The sequence below is a fragment of the Bos mutus genome, chromosome 21, assembly GCF_027580195.1.
Source record: "Bos mutus isolate GX-2022 chromosome 21, NWIPB_WYAK_1.1, whole genome shotgun sequence".
In the NCBI taxonomy this organism is placed as follows: Eukaryota; Metazoa; Chordata; class Mammalia; order Artiodactyla; family Bovidae; genus Bos; species Bos mutus.
In genome coordinates this window covers 6,328,185-6,347,014 of record NC_091637.1, presented here as the reverse complement: position 1 = coordinate 6,347,014, position 18,830 = coordinate 6,328,185, and the positions used below count along the sequence as shown (strand labels likewise).

At 37.7% G+C, this 18,830-nt stretch overlaps 1 protein-coding gene across 10 annotated transcripts in view; it reads left to right on the top strand.

Annotated features, from left to right (window-relative positions):
• Positions 1 to 18,830, top strand: part of MEF2A (myocyte enhancer factor 2A) — a 180,783-nt gene that overhangs the window by 18,615 nt on the left and 143,338 nt on the right. For 9 of the 10 annotated variants that reach the window (XM_070358433.1, XM_070358427.1, XM_070358434.1 and 6 more), the window contains exon 2: positions 15,043 to 15,128. The exons of the other annotated variant lie outside the window; for it this stretch is intronic. The gene's annotated coding sequence lies outside the window, so the exon portion shown is untranslated. The remainder of the gene's footprint in view (positions 1 to 15,042; positions 15,129 to 18,830) is intronic. 10 annotated transcript variants of the gene reach the window in all.

Genomic DNA, 18,830 nt, shown 5'->3' with positions numbered 1-18,830 from the left:
CTGAATGGTCTAGTGGTTTTCCCTATTTTCTTCAATTTAAGTCTGAATTTGGCCATAATGAGTTCGTGATCTGAGCCACAGTCATCTCCCTGTCTTGTTTTTGCTGACTTTATAGAGCTTCTCCATCTTTGGCTGCAAAGAATATAACCAGTCTGATTTCAGTATTGACTGTCTGGTGATGTCCATGTGTAGGGTCGTCTCTTGTGTTGTTGGAAGAGGGTGTTTGATATGACCAGTGCGTTCTTTTGGCAAAACTCAGTTAGCCTTTGCTCTGCTTCATTCTGTACTCCAACCCCAGTTTTGCCTGCTACTCCAGATATCTCTTGACTTCCTACTTTTGCATTCCAGTCCCCTATGATGAAAAGGACATCTTTTTTTGTTGTTACTTCTAGAAGGTCTACAGATCTTCATAGAACTGTTCAACTGCAGCTTCTTCAGCATTACTGGTTGGGGCATAGACTTGGATTACTGTAATATTGAATGGTTTGCCTTGGAAACAAAGAGAGATCATTTTGTTTTTTGGCTCAGAAGTAGAAGACAGTAAACAAGGAAGAGAGCATGAGACCAGATTGCAGAGCACCTTGGATGTTGAGCAGGTTCAGCTTGGTTCTTCAGCTAAGTAAGAGCTGTTGAAAAGTCTTTTAAACTTGGAATGGACCAGGGCCTTCTTTAATATTAATATACCTATATAACAAGATAGGGAAGATAATATGTCTAATAAAGCTTGGTTCTTTAAAGAATAATGCTTAACAACACTTTGTTTAAAAAGGACAGTTCTAGCCTCATTCTTTGATTATTTGAGATAAATTCATGGGAATATATGCTTTTCAAGTAGAAGACATGTATAAAGATAGATATTCTTTTCTCCCTCTTCTCTGTATCTCACTTCTTGATTGTCTTTCCATGTCAGGCCAAATGCTGTGTTCTCCATAAAGAACTGATTCCTTCCAATTAGGAGGCTTTTCTTTTGAAATCCTCCATTAAAGTTTGGATCTGTCATTTTGTACCTACCATGTTTGATGTTATAATAAAGGCAGTAAATGTATACACACTGCATTGAAGGTTTTATGCTTGTGTCTTATTCTTGCATTTTCATGTGGATTTTTAGTGAATATATAGTGATCTATTAAATTTCTGTCTTTAAAATGACCCTAGATTTTACCCTAGGATTTGGGCTGAACTGAGGTTTTGGACTGAACTTCCGCTGCTGGTCTCGATCAGTAATTCTGAGCATTTTTTTCTGCTAGGAGACACAGTAGATGAAATTTTGACACATTCACTTCCATGGATCTGCTTAGCAGGGAAGTAAACTGTTACAGTGGTTTATAATTGCCACAGCTCTCCTAGGATATGTTGTCAGTGTTAGAAGTAGTAGATGCTGTACAGTTCTTAGGGCAGTAACTGTAAATCTTCCTAATTCTGTGCCACTTAGAAAAGTTACACCAGAATGCAAGCAGAGGTAATACTATCGGGATAATCTAAAGGCACCCACCTCTCTATTTTAAGGCTCAAAGCGGCCCTTTAGCAATATCAAATTATTTGCAATGAAAATCCCAAGGTATAGTATTCATCTTTGAGAATAACTTTAGGGTGGTTTGTGTTTTTTCTTTTCCATTAGTGCAGGTATTTTTGTTGTTACTATTAGTTTTAAATAGATCGAATCCTCTTTTGATGTGGATTAGACTGGTAGTCTGGATTTTATGCCTGGATTCCATTTCATTTCTTAAGTTTTAGAGCTTGTCTTCCTAAAAAGACCTCTGAGGCATATTCCAATTCAAACTGTAGGAAATAAAGTGTTCAAATTTTTTCTAGATTCTGGTGAACATCCTAATTAATATGGACATCTGTTTGATGCACTTCGGCAGCTTACCAGACTGTTTAACCAAAGTGATGTATATTTGGCCATTCATCATGTTAAGTGCCTAGTGTGAAATTTGAAAGTGTGTTGATTTTTAAACTTTTTTTGTGGACAAAATATACTTTTTGTTATTGGGGTTCGAGTGGTTGAGGACTGTAAAAAATGATAAATTCCAGTAACTATATGCCTGACAAGCAATACCAGGAGTGTTAGCCCTTAAGGTTGGGTTGAAGCATAGAACAGATGGAGCTTCAGCATTTGAGATATAACATCCTCCACTTGGTGAAATATAGCAGTATCAGAACATGTAATAAATGTTAATATTAAATATTAATATGAATGCTGTATGGTTGCTGATTATAGATTTGAGGGTGATAAATTATTTGGAGAATAAAATGGGAACTAGTAATTTATGTAAAATGCTTAGTCATTTGTGGCTTAACTTCAGCTATGTATATCATTATGGGGAAGATGTTAGATACCATAATGAAGCAAGATTATAGAAAATAAAATGCAAAGATACTGTATAACAGTGGAAATGAACACATATATCCACACAAAACTCATATACCATTGCTCATAGCAGCATTATTTATAATAGGTAGAAAGTGGAAACAACTCAGATGTCTGTCAACTGATGAATGAATAAATAAAAGGTGGTGGGTTTGAGTACTGATGCATGCTGTAATGAATGGATCTTGCAAACACTGTTAAGTGAAATAAGCTAGTCATGGAAGACCATAATATGGTTCAATTTATATGAAATGTTCAGAATAGGCAATTCTAGAGAGACAAAAAGTTGATGCCTCACTGCAGGGCTTGGGGTGTGGGGTGGGAATAGGGAGTGGAGAGTGACTGCTGAGAGATACAAGTTTCTTTTAAGGGTGATGAAAATGTTCTAGAATTACTGGTGATGGTTGCACATTCTTGTGAATATAAAAAACATTCAGGTGTATATAACTTGAAATGTATGAATTCTATGGCATGTGAATTATATCTTGAAGCTATTTCCTTTTTTATTTTTATTTTTAAACAGAGGCTGTGTGAAGAGATGTTTTGGAGTAAATGGGTACTTTGGGGGAAGCAGATGGAAGTGGAAGGGCATGGAGAAAGATGGGCATTTCTTGGCATCAGTATACTATCACATTTTAACGCAAATGATGCCTTCTCCATTTGCTGGCTAAGAATGTAACAGATTGTGTTTTAGTGGGCATTGTATAAGAACCCAGCTTTTTAACATTATACTGATGCTGGAATTGTGCATTATTCCACTCGGCAGGATTAGTCTTGCTTTTGTCTTATTTTTGTATTTTTTGTAGTATTAGGTTGAAATGCTTTCCTGTTTTCAAGGTGATGCATAATTGTGTTCTGCCCATCCATCCATTGTACACCCTGCTTTGCTGTTTTTGTTCACACTTGCTCTCATTTGTGTCATCTTTCTTACCTCCTGTATTTGGAAAGTCCCTAGTTTCCTGTGTGTTTGAAATCACTTTCTTCCTTCAGTGCTTGCTTCTGTGAAATTAACAAAAAGGTACTGTTTCTTGTGGCTTAGTATCTTTTTATGTGTTTATAAATCTATCCTTTTAAGGCCTTAGTAGTATTTTTTTTTCAATTCTAGCGTTATATTAAATGATTCCAAATATATTGCAAGACATCTCATTTGGCTTTTGCTGTGTACAGTGTTTGGGTTTCCCAGGTGGCGCTAGTGGTAAAGAACCCACCTGCTAATGCAGGAGGCATAAGAGAGAAGGTTTCGATCCCTGGGTCGGGAAGGTCACCTGGAGGAGGGTATGGTAACCCACTCCAGTATTTTTTTTTTTACCCCAGGTTTTTTTTTTTTTTTTAAATTTATTTATTTTAATTGGAGCATAATTACTTTACAATATTGTGGTGGTTTTTGCCATACATCGACATGAATCACCCACAGGTATACATGTGTCCCCCCATCCTTAACCCCCCTCCCACCTCCCTCCCCACCCTATCCTTCTGGGTTGTCCCAGAGCACCAGCTTTGAGTGCCCCGCTTCATGCATTGAACTTGCACTGGTCATCTATTTTACATATGGTAATATACATGTTTCAATGCTGTTCTCTCAAATCATCCCACCCTCCCCTTCTCCCACATAGTCCAAACATCTGTTCTTTACACATGTGTCTCTTTTGCTGCCTTGTGTATAGGATCATCATTACCGTCTTTCTAAATTCCATATATATGCATTAATATACTATACTGGTATTTCTCTTTCTAACTTACTTCACTCTAATAGGCTCTAGTTTTCTCCACCTCATTAGAACTGACTCAAATGTGTTTTTTTTTATAGCTGATATGTACCACAACTTCCTTATCCATTCATCTGCCAGTGGACATCTATCTAGGTTGCTTCCATGTCCTAGCTATTGTAAACAGTGCTGCAGTGAACATTGGGGTACATGTGTCTCTTTCAGTTCCGCTTTCCTTGGAGTGTATGCCCAGCAGTGGGATTGCTGAGTCCTGTGGCAATTCTATTTCCAGTTTTTTAAGAAATCTCTACACTTAAAAAGTTTGCATTCCCACCAGCAGTGTAAGAGTGTTCCCTTTTCTCCATACCTTCTCCAGAATTTGTTGTTTGTAGACTTTTTGATGATGGCCATTCTGACTGGTGTGAGCTGGCACCTCACTGTGGTTTTGATTTGCATTTCTCTGATACTGAGTGATGTTGAGCATCTTTTCATGTGTTTGTTAGCCATCTGTATGTCTTCTTTGGAGAAATGTCTATTTAATTCTTTGGCCCACTTTTTGATTGGGTTGTTAGTTTTTCTGGTATTGAGCTGCATGAGCTGCTTGTATATTTTGGAGATTAATTCTTTGTCAGTTGCTTCATTTGCTATTATTTTCTCCCACTCTGAAGGCTGCCTTTTCACCTTGCTTATAGTTTCTTTGTTGTGCAAAAGCTTAATTAGGTCCTATTTGTTTATTTTTGCTTATATTTCCATTACTCTGGGGAATGGGTCATAGAGGATCTTGCTGTAATTTATGTCTTTTACGTTTGTGTGATTTATGTTTTTGTGGTTTCCTCCGTGTGTATGCTTATGTTTTTGTGATTTATATTTTCCTCTACAAGTTTTGTAGTTTCTGGTCTTATACTTATCTTTAATCCATTTTGAGTTTAGTTTTGTGTATGGTGTTAGAAAATGTTCTAGTTTCATTCTTTTACAGGTGGTTGACAAGTTTTTGCAGCACCACTTGTTAAAGAGATTGTCTTTTTGATCCTTTGTCACAGATAAGGTGTCCATAGGTGCACCTTATCTCTGGGCTTTCTGTTTTGTTCCATTGATCTGAATTTCTGTCTTTCACCCCAGTCTTCTTGCCTGGAAAATTCCATGGACAAAGAAGCCTGACAGACTACAGTTCCATAGGGTCAAAAAGAGTCAGACACTCAGCACACACACACTCATGTATACATTTTTTGACTTCTGATTTCTTCAACAAAGTGATCATTTTTTAATAGGAATATTGCTGACTAGTTGACTTCCAGTGGCATTCTCCATCTGTTCCATTTGCCTCCTTTTCTGGGTTATTTCTTTACAAAGCTAGCACTTACTGAGCTTGTACTGTGTGCCAGGCAATATGCAAAGTATATATGCTTATTTAATTCTCTAACTAAATTTATGAAGTATATGAACTACTGCTGTCGTGTTTTATAGATGAGAAAACTAAGACTCAAAAGATAATGCTGATTGTTCTTGGTCTTAACTACATATGGTGTATAGCTTTTCTGTGTTGTATATATGTTTTCATAATGCTTGACCTTCGTATGTATTTGATGGTTTCTCAAAATTTTGCAAATGTATTCCTGAATCGAATCATACAATACGTATTCTGTGTCTGGATTTTTTCCCTCACCAAAATGTTTTTGCAGTTAATCCATGTTTATGTCTATCAGTATTTTGTTCCAGTTTACTGTTGCCTAGTGTTCCTTTATATGTTTATATCACAATTTTTTTCATTCGCCTTTGATGGACACTTTGGTTTCCAATTTGGAAATAAAATTTCTCCCCTTCATTTTTGTGCTATTTTCATCATCTGTTTTATGCTGCATGTTATTATTTTTATATATTATTGCTACTTTTGCTTTACAAACTTGTATCTTTTTAAAAATTAAATGAAAATAAACTCATATATCATTTCTGTTGGTCTTCCTTTGTGTAGAAATAAGTTTTTATCTGCTGTTTCTTAGAGCAGATTTATAGAAAAATTGAATAGGAAATACAGAGTTCTCATATATTAATACTTGTCTCTCTCTCATTCTTTATCTGTCTCCTTTTCCTATTATTAACATGTTGCATTGTTGTGATACCTTTGTTACAGTTGATATTGATGCATTATTATTAACTAAGTCCATAAGTTTATGTTCACTTAATTGTACAGTTCTGCTGTTCTTCCTGAAGAACTTATTTCAGTGTTCCTTGTAGAGCAGGCCTACTTGTGACAGGTTCTGAGCTTTTGTATATCTGAAAGTGTCTTTATTTGTCCGTCATCTGTGAAGGGTATTTTTGCTTTATGTTGATTTTAATTAACAGATTTTTACCCCTAGCACTTTAAAGGCGTTATTCCTTTGTTTAAACTTGTTAAAACAAGTTTTCCCTTACTTTCGTTGCTTTTAAGATTTTTTTTTTATATTACTGGATTTTAGCAGTTCGATTATTACGTGCTTTGGTATGGTTTCTTTGTGCTTGTTTTTTGTTCAGTGAGTTTCTTGAATATATAGGTTTCGTTTTTCTCAAATTTGGAAATTCTTCTGCCTTTATTTCTTCAGATATTTTTTTCTGACTCCCTATCCTTCTGGGACTACAGTTACACCACTTTTAGACTGCCTTTGATATTCTTGCAGGTACTTGATGCTCTGTTCTTCATTTCTTTTTTTGCTTTCTATTTTCACATCTTCAATTTAAGGATCTTTTTTCCCTGCACTGTTGAATCTGTTGCCAGGTATATCCAGTTTTTTTTTTTTTTATTTGAATACTGTATTTTTCATCTTCAGAGATTCATTTGATTCTTTTCAAAGTAATTATCTTTTTTCTATTTTTCATTAAATCCTTTAATATACTTGCAGCATTTTAACATTTATATCTTTGAGAATATCATCTTTTTCTTGTTTCTGGGTCTGTTTTCTTTTCTCAAAATTTTTCCCCTTAATATGTTAACACATTTTTCCATTTTCTTATGTTTAGTAAGTTTCGATTGACTCTTGGACATTCATCATGCTGTTGTGTGGATTTTGTTGGTTTCTTCTCAACAGGTTTTAATTTGTTTTGGCGGTGTATTCAATTTCTTATGGAAAAGCAGGTTAGCACTACTACTAAGAGGGTCATTCTGCTTTGGTTTCCACTGATTGCCCCAGGTTTCAAGTGAGATCCTTCTCCCTTCTGGTTGAAACTTGAACATTTCCAAATCTTATGTAACCTCTGGTAACTTTTGAAATGTATTTGAAATTCATATCTCAGCCAATAAACACCTTGTATTGTGTTTATAGACAGTTACTTTATGTTTTGGGGTGTTTTTTGCCTGTTTTATTTTTGTCTTAATCTGGATTGACTTTTCAAACTGTTTTTACATAGACAACTCTTTTCTTTGACAGTGTGTTATGCTCAAATTTTATGCTCAAAATATGCAGAAATTTTGATAATTTCCAAACATAAAGATAGTAATTTCCTTCATAATTTTATCAATAATTTTAATCAAGATTTGAGGAGATACTTCTTAGGCCCTCAAGATTTGAAACTAGGAATGCCAGTGTCGTGTTAGCGGCACTTTGGTTTCACTTTGCTTTCTAGTTTGTTTACATTCACTGATTAGACACTTAAATAACAAGCTAATATGGCAAGAGATACGAGGTAGGGAACAGATCACTTAATTTAGGTCATTCGGGTCTTCAGTAACAACAGTTGTACTGGATTTTGTCTGTTTGCTTGATAAAGCAAATTTGGGACATTTGAAGAAAGGTTTTGAACCTTGGTCATTTCGTTTAACCCTTTTTGTTGATACAGAAAACTGGAAGATGACAATAACTTGTGCTACAGTATAAAATATGAATTTCAACATTTAATTATCACTGAAATGATAATACATTTAAAGGACTTATTTTAGGGTACCCCTTTTAAAAGTTTTTTTTTTTTTTTTTAATGATCTCCATGTGATTTTTGTGGTACTGTTTGTGTAATTTTTAGTTATGGTAATTGTAATATAAAAACTTAAAATGTTTTTTTAAGGTTGTAGAGAAATGATCAGTGCTTATCATTTTTTGTTTGTGTCAAGCACTGACCTGTTATTTGTCAGGATGTCTTCATGGGTGTTGATATATGCATTGTATTTCTGAAGCTGCTCAAATGTATTAGCCCTCTGAGACTGATATACTTTGCTGTGTTTTGAGTCTATTGCTGTATTACACATTCATTTATTTCATTTACTGAATTTATTCAGCACAAGTATTAACTGAACTGTGGTTATACATAGCTGTTAAAAGCATTCCTGGGTTCTAACCCTGGCTTTACTGCTTTATTGATTTAGCTGTATGACTTTGGCTAGTTGCTGCTTAGTATTTGTTTCCTCCTGAGGCTAATAATGAGGTTATGGTTAGCTTTACATCACTTTATATGTGTAAAGCAGTTAGGATACTGATTAGTATATGGTAAATACTCAAATGATATTGCTGCCGTTTAGTTATTATTAGTATCATTGTTATGTTAGGCCTTTCCTGGATACCTTTTCTCAAATTTTAATCCCCTCCCTATGATAGTACTTCTTTTCTGCTTTTTTTTTCTCATTAAGGACTTTATACTAACCTGCTGTGTACATTATATATCCTGTATTCACTATGTGTTGCACGTCACTTCCACTAGAATGTAAGTTCCCTTAAGTCAGGAGTAGATATAGAAATTTATTCCTAGCACCTAGAAAAGTGTTGGGAATATATTGGATGCTTGGTAAATGTTTTCTGAATACATGCTGAATTGTGTGCCAGATATTGACTAGATATTCAGTTCAGTTCAGTCGCTCAGTCATGTCCAACTCTTTGCGACCCCATGAATCACAGCACGCCAGGCCTCCCTGTCCATCACCAACTCCCAGAGTTCACTCAAACTCATGTCCATCAAGTCAGTGATGCCATCCAGCCATCTCATCCTCTGTCGTCCCCTTCTCCTCCTGCCCCCAATCCCTCCCAGCATCAGGGTCTTTTCCAGTGAGTCAACTCTTCTCAAGAGGTGGCCAGAGTATTGAAGTTTCAGCTGTAGCATCATTCCTTCCAAAGAACATCCAGGGCTGATCTCCTTTAGAATGGACTGGTTGGATCTCCTTGCAGTCCAAGGGACTCTCAAGAGTCTTCTCCAACACCACAGTTCAAAAGCATCAATTCTTCAGCGCTCAGCTTTCTTCACAGTCCAACTCTCACATCCATACATGACCACAGGAAAAACCATAGCCTTGACTAGACAGACCTTTGTTGGCAAAGTAATGTCTTTGCTTTTCAATATGTATCTAGGTTGGTCATAACTTTCCTTCCAAAGAGTAACCGTCTTTTAATTTCATGGCTGCGGTCACCATCTGCAGTGATTTTGACTAGATATTGGGGATACAGAAATGAATAAAGTACAAAAAAGTTCCTTCTGTTAAATAAGCATATAGTATAATAGACTCATACCTATAAAACTGTACTTAGTTTGCCCCCCTCTAAGTGATGGTAATGGTAAAGGAAACGTGAAGATGCCTTCACAGAAGATATCCTTTAACTGGACATTTGGTCTACCTAAGAGACAAGGGGGAAAGCTGTTTCCAGTCAGAGGTCAAAACTTGAATGAAACTTAACAAGCCATTGTTGTCCTGGACTAGGATAGCTTGTAGTCAAGGTTAACAACAGTGTTAACTGTTGATGGAGAAGGGAATAGAAGTAGAGGGTGCTAGGAAATTGGTGGGGACCAGGTTTGGGAGAGCTGGCTGTTAGAGGTACCAGCTGTCTAGCTGTTGCCTGGACAGAGTAATGGGATTTTGGATATTCAGTATGTGAAACTTAATGATAACTGACTGAACCACTAACATTTTAGTTTTGGTTTTATTTTTTGAGGGTGAGGGTATATTTCATTATAGATTGTTATAAACTATAAGAACTTGCTTTTTAGAATATTGCCTTTTAGCAACTATTTTAGAACTGTATATAAAATAAACTTGCCAATAATAGTTAACTTATAGAATTGAGGAATTAATATTTTTGATATAAGAATAGGTACCATGTGTGTAATCATCAAATTTGTATTTAATGAGTTATTTACCAAGGGTCAGATTGCTAAACTTTTAATTCCTTCTGTGACACTGACACAAATCTAGTGTCAAAGTACATTTAAAATAATTAGTTTTGTTTAGGCTGAGAAACATGAAAAATAGTTTTGTTTTGAATTATTAGATTTTAGAAATTAGTACTGTAACTGTATTTGAGGACCTTTTTCTGAGTTCTACATTTCAGTACAATTAGATTGAAAGCAGAAATCAGGTTTCTAGCTCCTTTTAACCTCACAAAAAACAAAAGGCTTAGTTGTATGTGTGTGTTTTAAAGTTCAATTTTTTAATACTTAATTTGTTTATATAAAATGAATATTTGGCATATTGTGGCTTTCCCCCTGCCTCTAAAAGGGGTGTACATTTCAGTTAGAAACAAAACTGCAGTACCACAATAATTAATACTACTAAGATTCAAGATACTGGTGTTTGTGTGGAGAAATTACCATTTTCATTTGATGAAGCAGATTTACTTGGGGATTGCCATAATTACTGAGTCATGCAATTCTAAATTGCTATTAGGTTGGTACAAAAGTAATTGGCAGTTTCGGACCTTGAATTTTAAATCATTATCACCAGGCTCAAACGCATTTTTATTAATCGAGATAGGAACATTATAATCAACACATTTTTGCCAGTGAGAAATAAGTTGTTTATTCCTGCAGCATAAAAATCTATGCATCAGACCAACTTTTGGAAACTGTTGGAACTCTTTTCTGCGTCCTGCTGGTTGTTGAAGTATTTTCCCTCCAAAAAGTTGTTGAGATGCTTGAAAAAGTGGTAGTTGGTCGCAAGCGGTCAAGTGAACGTGGTGGATGAGGCAAAACTTTGTAACAAGATTCGTTCAACTTTTGAAGCGTGGATTGTGTGACGAGCAGTTGGCTGTTGTCATGGAGAAGAATTGGGCCCATTATTTTGACAGTGCTGGCTGCAGGCATTGCAATTTTCTGTGCATCTCATTGATTTGTTGAGCATACTTCTCACATGTAATGGTTTCACCAGGATTCGGAAAGCAGTAGTAGATCAGATGGGCAGCAAACCACCAAACAGTGACATGACGTTTTTTGGGTGCACGTCTGGCTTTAGAAAGTGCTTTGGAGCTTCTTCTTGGTCCATCCATTGAGCTAGTTGTCGCCGATTGTTGTCTTTCGTTGCATGTCACCATCCACTCTAGAAATGGCTCATGGTTGTTGTGTAGAATAAGAGAAGATGACACTTCAAAGCGATGTTCTTTTTTGATTTTTGGTCGGCTCAGGAGGCACCCACTGATCGAGCTTTTTCACCTTTCCAGTTTGCTTCAAATGCTGAATGACCATAGAATGGTCAACGTTGAATTCTTTGGCAACTTCTCTTTTAGTTGTAAGAGGATCAGCTTTGATGATCCTTTAAGTTGGTCACTGTCAACTTCCGATGGCTGGCCACTGCCCTCCTCATCTTCAAGGCCCTTGTCTTCTTAGCAAAACTTCTTGAACCACGACTGCACTGTACATTCATTAGCAGTTCCTGGGCCAAATGCGTTGTTAACATTGCGAGTTGTCTCTGTTGTTTTACGAGCCATTTTGAACTCGAATAAATAAATCAGTTGAATTTGCTTTTGATCTAACATCATTTCCCTAGTCTAAAATAAATATAAAATACACAGCAAGTTATATCTTTTGCCCTTTCATACTGTTCATGGGGTTCTCAAGGCAAGAATGCTGAAGTGGTTTGCCATTCCCTTCTCCAGTGGATGTTTTGTTAGAACTCTCCACCATGACCCGACTGTATTGAGTGACCATACACAGTGAGTGACCATACACAGTACGGCTCATAGGTTCATTGAGTTAGACAAGGCTGCGATCCACGTGATCAGTTTGGTTAGTTTTCAGTGATGGTAGTTTCCATTCTGTCTGCTCTCTGATGGATGAGGATAAGAGGCTTGTGGAAGCTTCCTGATGGGAGGGTCTGGCTGTGGGTAAAACTGAGTCTTGCTCTGGTGGGCAGGGCCATGCTTAGTGAATTTTCTAGTTCTGCTTCATTGACTTATCATCTACTTTGACATAAATAAACATTGACATAAACATCGACTTCATTGACATAAACATCTACTTCTGCTACATTGACTACGCTAAAGCCTGTGACACTGTGGATCACAACAAACTGTGGGAAATTCTTCAAGAGATGGGACTGTCAGACCACCTTACCTGCTTCCTGTGAAAACCTATATGCAGGTCAAGACACAACACAGAACAATGGACTGGTTCCACATTGGGAAAGGAGTATGTCAGGGCTGCATACTGTCCCCTGCTTATTTAACTTATATGCAGAGTACATCATGCAAAACGCTGGATTGGATGACGCGCAAGCTGGAATCAAGATTGCCAGGAGAAATACCAATAACCTCAGATATGCAGATGACACCACCCTTATGGCAGAAAGTGAAGAGGAACTAAAGAGCCTCTTGATGAGTGTGAAACTGGGGAGTGAAAAAAACTGGCTTAAAATTCAACATTCAGAAAACTAAGATCATGGCATCCGGTCCCGATACTTCATGGCAAATAGATAGAGAAACAGTGGAAACAGTGATAGGCTTTTTATTTTCTAGGGCTCCAAAATCACTGTGGACCATGACTGCAGCCATGAAATTAGATGATTGCTTCTTGAAAGGAAAGTCCCTTGGATTGCGAGGAGATCAAATGAGTCAGTCCTAAAGGAAATCAATCCTGAATGTTCATTAGAAGGACTGATGGTGAAGCTGAAACTCCAATACATTGGTCACCTTATGTGAAGAGCCAACTCATTGGAAAAGACCCTGATGCTGGGAAAGATTGAAGGCAGGAGGAGAAGGGGATAACAGAGTACCAGATGGTTGCATGGCATCACCGGCTCAAGGGACATGAGTTTGGGCAGGCTCAGAGGGTGAAGCACAGGGAGGCCTGGTGTGTTGTGGTCCATGGGGTTGGAAAGAGTTGGACGTGACTGAGTGACTGAACAACAACACAAGTAATAAGTCATTAGCAAAAAAAAAAAAAAAAAGAGAGAAATGCATATTAAAATGATGTATAACTTTACCCACATTTATTTAAAAATGTATTATAATATCAAACAGCAAATTTTAACAATGCAAAATTGCAGTTACTTTTTGCACTAATTGAATAGATTAACATTATAATTGATCCTGGCCAACCAGGGTGAGGAGAGGCTTACATCTTTCTCTTTGTACCTAAGTGTCTTGCTATTGGAGCTTCCCTCATAGCTCAGTCAGTAAAGAAGCCACCTGCAATGCCGGAGGCCCCGGTCTTCTGTTTCCAAGCAAAAGTGTAACAAGACTGAATCATTCTTTATGCACTACACCATTGGTTAGCATTCACTGCTGCTAAGTCGCTTCAGTCGTGTCCGACTCTGTGCGACCCCACAGACGGCAGCCCGCCAGGCTCCCTCGTCCCTGGGATTCTCCAGGCAAGAACAGTGGAGTGGGTTGCCATTTCCTTCTTCAATGCATGAAAGTGAAAAGTGAAAGTGAAGTCGCTCAGTCATGTCCGACCCTCAGCGACCGCATGGACTGCAACCTACCAGGCTTCTCCGTCCATGGGATTTTCCAGGCAAGAGTACTGGAGTGGGGTGCCATTGCCTTCTCCGTAGCATAAGAGTTTTCATTCTTTTAAAGGGAACAATGAAAATGAACATAAAATGCCAAAAACAAGTATGAAACTGAATAACGTCTATTATTCACATTAATAAAGGAACACTTCAGTTTCATACTTGTTTTTGGCATTTTATGTTCATTTTCATTGTTCCCTTTAAAAGAATGAAAACTCTTAAGTATATGCAATTGCATTGACTACATACACATTTTATGGCAGTATAAGTCACTGACCCTTTGACAGTTTTTTTTCCTAAATTAGAACGTAATACAGTGAACATTTTCAACTATTTTATGAGAACGTAAGTTCAGTAGGCTCTGTGTACCATGTAAGTATAAAGTATATCTTGGGATACAGAGGATAGGAAAATGGGACCTGGGACACCAATTTGTGGATCTTGGCATGGGTAGTATGCTGCTGCTAAGTCGCTTCAGTCGTGTCCGACTCTGTGCGACCCCATAGACGGCAGCCCACCAGGCTCCTCCATCCCTGGGATTCTCCAGGTGAGAATACTGGAGTGGGTTGCCATTTCCTTCTCCAATGCGTGAAAGTGAAGTCGCTCAGTCGTGTCCAACTCCTAGGGACCCCGTGGACTACAGCCTACCAGGCTCCTCCATCCATGGGATTTTCCAGGCAAGAGTACTGGAGTGGGGTGCCATTTATTACTAAACATTAAAGAAAACTTGAAAAATTGGATTAATGACATTAGAAATGCCCAGTTCACTAACATTATGTTTCTATTAGCCAGATAAAACAACTGAGTTGTAAAGATGTATTTTCCATGGTGCTGATGAACCTGTTTGCTGGGCAGGGATAGACACACATATGAGAACAGACTTGTGGACACAGTAGTGGGGAGAGAGGGGGAGGGATTGAGAAAGTAGCGTTGAAACATACGTACTGCTGCATGTGAAACAGATGGCTGCGCGAAGTCACTGCATAACGCAGCTCAGCCTGGTGCTCTGTGATGATCTCACAGTTGGGACGGCGGGGAGGGAGGCTCCAGAGGAGGGAACATGTGTATAATTACCACTGATTCACATTGTTGTATGGCAGAAAACAACAACACTGTAAAGCAATTGTCCTCCAGTTAAAAATTAAAAATTTTAAAATTATTTTTCTATTCAGTAAGTATTTGTAGAACTATCTGCCAGGGGTAGTGTTCAGTGTTGAAATTTGTAGTAATGAAATTATATTTAATTTTGTTTTAGAGTTAAGAATAATAACCAACTTAATATTTTTTTCTTTATTAAGGAATTGGATTTTGTGAAAAAGGAATAAAGAAGAGTTTTCTGAAAGGATCACATCTAAGTGCACTTTTTGCTGATACATCACTTCTAGTAAGACATTCTTTTCATTTTTCTATGTTATGAAGTAAATAAACACACTGGGAATGTTTTTGAAAAAAATTGACTGTCTCTTGAGCTTGAATAACAGTCATTTTGGAGTTTATGTTGGGGATTAATGTAGATTAATTAAGGAAATTTGTAAAATCCAGTCTGACATTCACATACACACAATATATGTAATATTGTATGGTGACAGTTTCTTGAATAGTGACACTGCTGAGATAATTCCAAACTTTTACATCTTTTCCACTTTCATCTTCCATGACAATTACACATATTGAAGATAAAGAAAATCTATAGTCCATATTAACTGAGACAATAAGTTGGTAGAATAGAGGGATTTTCAAATGAAAGACAAAGTGGACAGGTCTAGCCATATTTCTTGAAAGGTAGAAGGATTGAAGGAAAAATTTAAGCAAATTTAAGAACACTTTTTAACATGTGAGCTTTTTTTGTGACTTGTTTTTTTGCCTTAACTCATAAGTCCATATTTGCAGAGTTCTGGAGTAGGCTATTTTGATTTAAAAACTTACGTTGGCCTAAGATATGTAGTTTTCAAAAAGCTTTCATAAGTGAAACATCACATGAATTCTGTTTTCTGTTCAAAATGGAAGAGAAGTGAGTTATAGTGATATTAGAATATTGTAAAATATGTAATTTCACAAAACGTTCAGTTCAGTTCAGTTCAGTCGCTCAGTCGTGTCCTACTCTTTGCAACCCCATGAATCCCAGCACGCCAGGCCTCCCTGTCCCTCACCAACTCTCGGAGTTCACTCAGACTCAAATCCATCGAGTCAGCGATGCCATCCAGCCATCTCATCCTCTGTCATCCCCTTATCCTCCTGCTCCCAATCCCTCCTAGCATCGGGGTCTTTTCCAATGAGTCACCTCTTCGCATGAGGTGGCCAAAGTACTGGAGTTTCAGATTTAGCATCATTCCTTCCAAAGAAATCCCAGGGCTGATCTCTTTTAGAATGGACTGGTTGGATCTCCTTGCAGTCCAAGGGGCTCTCAAGAGTTTTTTCCAACACCACAGTTCAAAAGCATCAATTCTTTGGCACTCAGCTTTCTTCACAGTCCAACTCTCACATCCATACATGACCACAGGAAAAACCATAGCCTTGACTAGACGGACTTCTGTTGACAAAGTAATGTCTCTGCTTTTTAATATGCTTTCTAGGTTGGTCATAACTTTTCTTCCAAGGAGCAAGGGTCTTTTAATTTCATGGCTGCAGTCACCAACTGCAGTGATTTTGGAGCCCCAAAAAACAAAGTCGGACACTGTTTCCACTGTTTCCCCATCTATTTCACATGAAGTGATGGGACTGGATGCCATGATCTTCGTTTTCTGAATGTTGAGCTTTAAGCCAACTTTTTCACTCTCCTCTTTCACTTTCATCAAGAGGCTTTTTAGTTCCTCTTCACTTTCTGCCATAAGGGTGGTGTCATCTGCATATCTGAGGTTATTGATATTTCTCCCAGTAATCTTGATTCTAGCTTGTGCTTCTTCGAGCCCAGCATCTCTCATGATGTACTCTGCATAGAAGTTAAATAAGCAGGGTGACAATATGCAGCCTTGACGTACTCCTTTTCCTATTTGGAACCAGTCTGTTGTTCCATGGCCAGTTCTAACTATTGCTTCCTGACCTGCATATAGGTTTCTCAAGAGGCAGGTCAGGTGGTCTGGTATTCCCATCTCTTTCAGAATTTTCCACAGTTTATTGTGATCCACACAGTTAAAGGCTTTGGCATAGTCAATAAAGCAGAAATAGATGTTTTTTTGGAACTCTCTTGCTTTTTCGATGATCCAGCGGATGTTGGCAATTTGATCTCTGGTTCCTCTGCCTTTTCGAAAACCAGCTTGAACAACTGGAAGTTCACGGTTCACATATTACTGAAGACTGGCTTGGAGAATTTTGAGCATTACTTTACCAGGGTGTGAGATGAGTGCAATTGTGTGGTAGTTTGAGCATTCTTTGGCATTGCCTTTCTTTGGGATTGGAATGAAATCTGACCTTTTCCAGTCATGTGGCCACTGCTGAGTTTTCCAAATTTGCTGGCATATTGAGTGCAGCACTTTCACATCATCATCTTTCAGGATTTGGAATAGCTCAACTGGAATTCCATCACCTCCACTAGCTTTGTTTGTAGTGATGCTTTCTAAGGCCCACTTGACTTCACATTCCAGGTTGTCTGGCTCCAGGTGAGTGATCACACCATTGTGATTATCTTGGTTGTGAAGATCGTTTTTGTACTGTTCTTCTGTGTATTCTTGCCACCTCTTCTTAATATCTTCTGCTTCTGTCCTTTATGGAGCCCATCTTTGCATGAAATGTTCCCTTGGTATATCTAATTTTCTTGAAGAGATCTCTAGTCTTTTCCATTCTGTTGTTTTCCTCTATTTCTTTGCATTGATTGCTGAGGAAGGCTTTCTTATCTCTTCTTGCTATTCTTTGGAACTCTGCATTCAGATGCTTATATCGTTCCTTGTCTCCTTTGCTTTTTGCTTCTCTTCTTTCACAGATATTTGTAAGGCCTCCTCAGATAGCCATTTTGCTTTTTTGCATTTCTTTTCCATGGGGATGGTCTTTATCCCTGTGTCCTGTACAGTGTCATGAACATGAACATCCGTCCATAGTTCATCAGGCACTCTATAAGATCTAGTCCCTTAAATCTATTTCTCACTTCCACTGTATAATCATAAGGGATTTGATTTAGGTCATACCTGAATGGTGGTTTTCCCTACTTTCTTCAATTTCAGTCTGAATTTGGCAATAAGGAGTTCATGATCTGAGCCACAGTCGGCTCCTGGTCTTGTTTTTGTTGACTGTATAGAGCTTCTCCATCTTTGGCTGCAAAGAATATAATCAATCTGATTTCAGTGTTGACCATCTGGTGATGTCCATGTGTAGAGTCTTCTCTTGTGTTCTTGGAAGAGGGTGTTTGTTATGACCAGTGCATTCTCTTGGCAAAACTCTATTAGTCTTTGCCCTGCTTCATTCCGTATTCCAAGGCCAAATTTGCCTGTTACTCCAGGTGTTTCTTGACTTCCTACTTTTGCATTCCCGTCCCCTATAATGAAAAGGACATCTGTTTTGGGTGTTAGTTCTAAAAGGTCTTGTAGGTCTTCATAGAACTGTTCGACTTCAGCTTCTTCAGCGTTACTGGTTGGGGTATAGACTTGGATTATTGTGATAGTGAATGGTTTGCCTTGGAAACAAACAGAGATCAGTCTGTCATTTTTGAGACTGCATCCAAGTACTGCATTTCGTACTCTTTTGTTGACCATGATGGCTACTCCATTTCTTCTGAGGGATTCCTGCCCACAGTAGTAGATATAATGGTCACCTCAGTTAAATTCACCCATTCCAGTCCATTTCAGTTCACTGATTCCTAGAATGTTGACATTCACTCTTGCCATATCCTGTTTGACATTAGGGGATGGTTTTTGGTGTGTTGTAATATGTTCGCATTGACATTCTATTAGATATAATTGATCAAGCCTGATGGTTATGTCAGTAAATCTTGTGAAAGGTACTTAAAATATTTTCTGTTGTTATTCTTTTCATTTTAAGAATAGTTTTGCTACTTAATGTAAGGTTTAAATTTTTCCTTCAGTGGTAGGAAGAACTTTTATGAACTTACAAAATGAGTTTTTTCTTATAATACTTTATTCCAATATCAAGTTTCCTA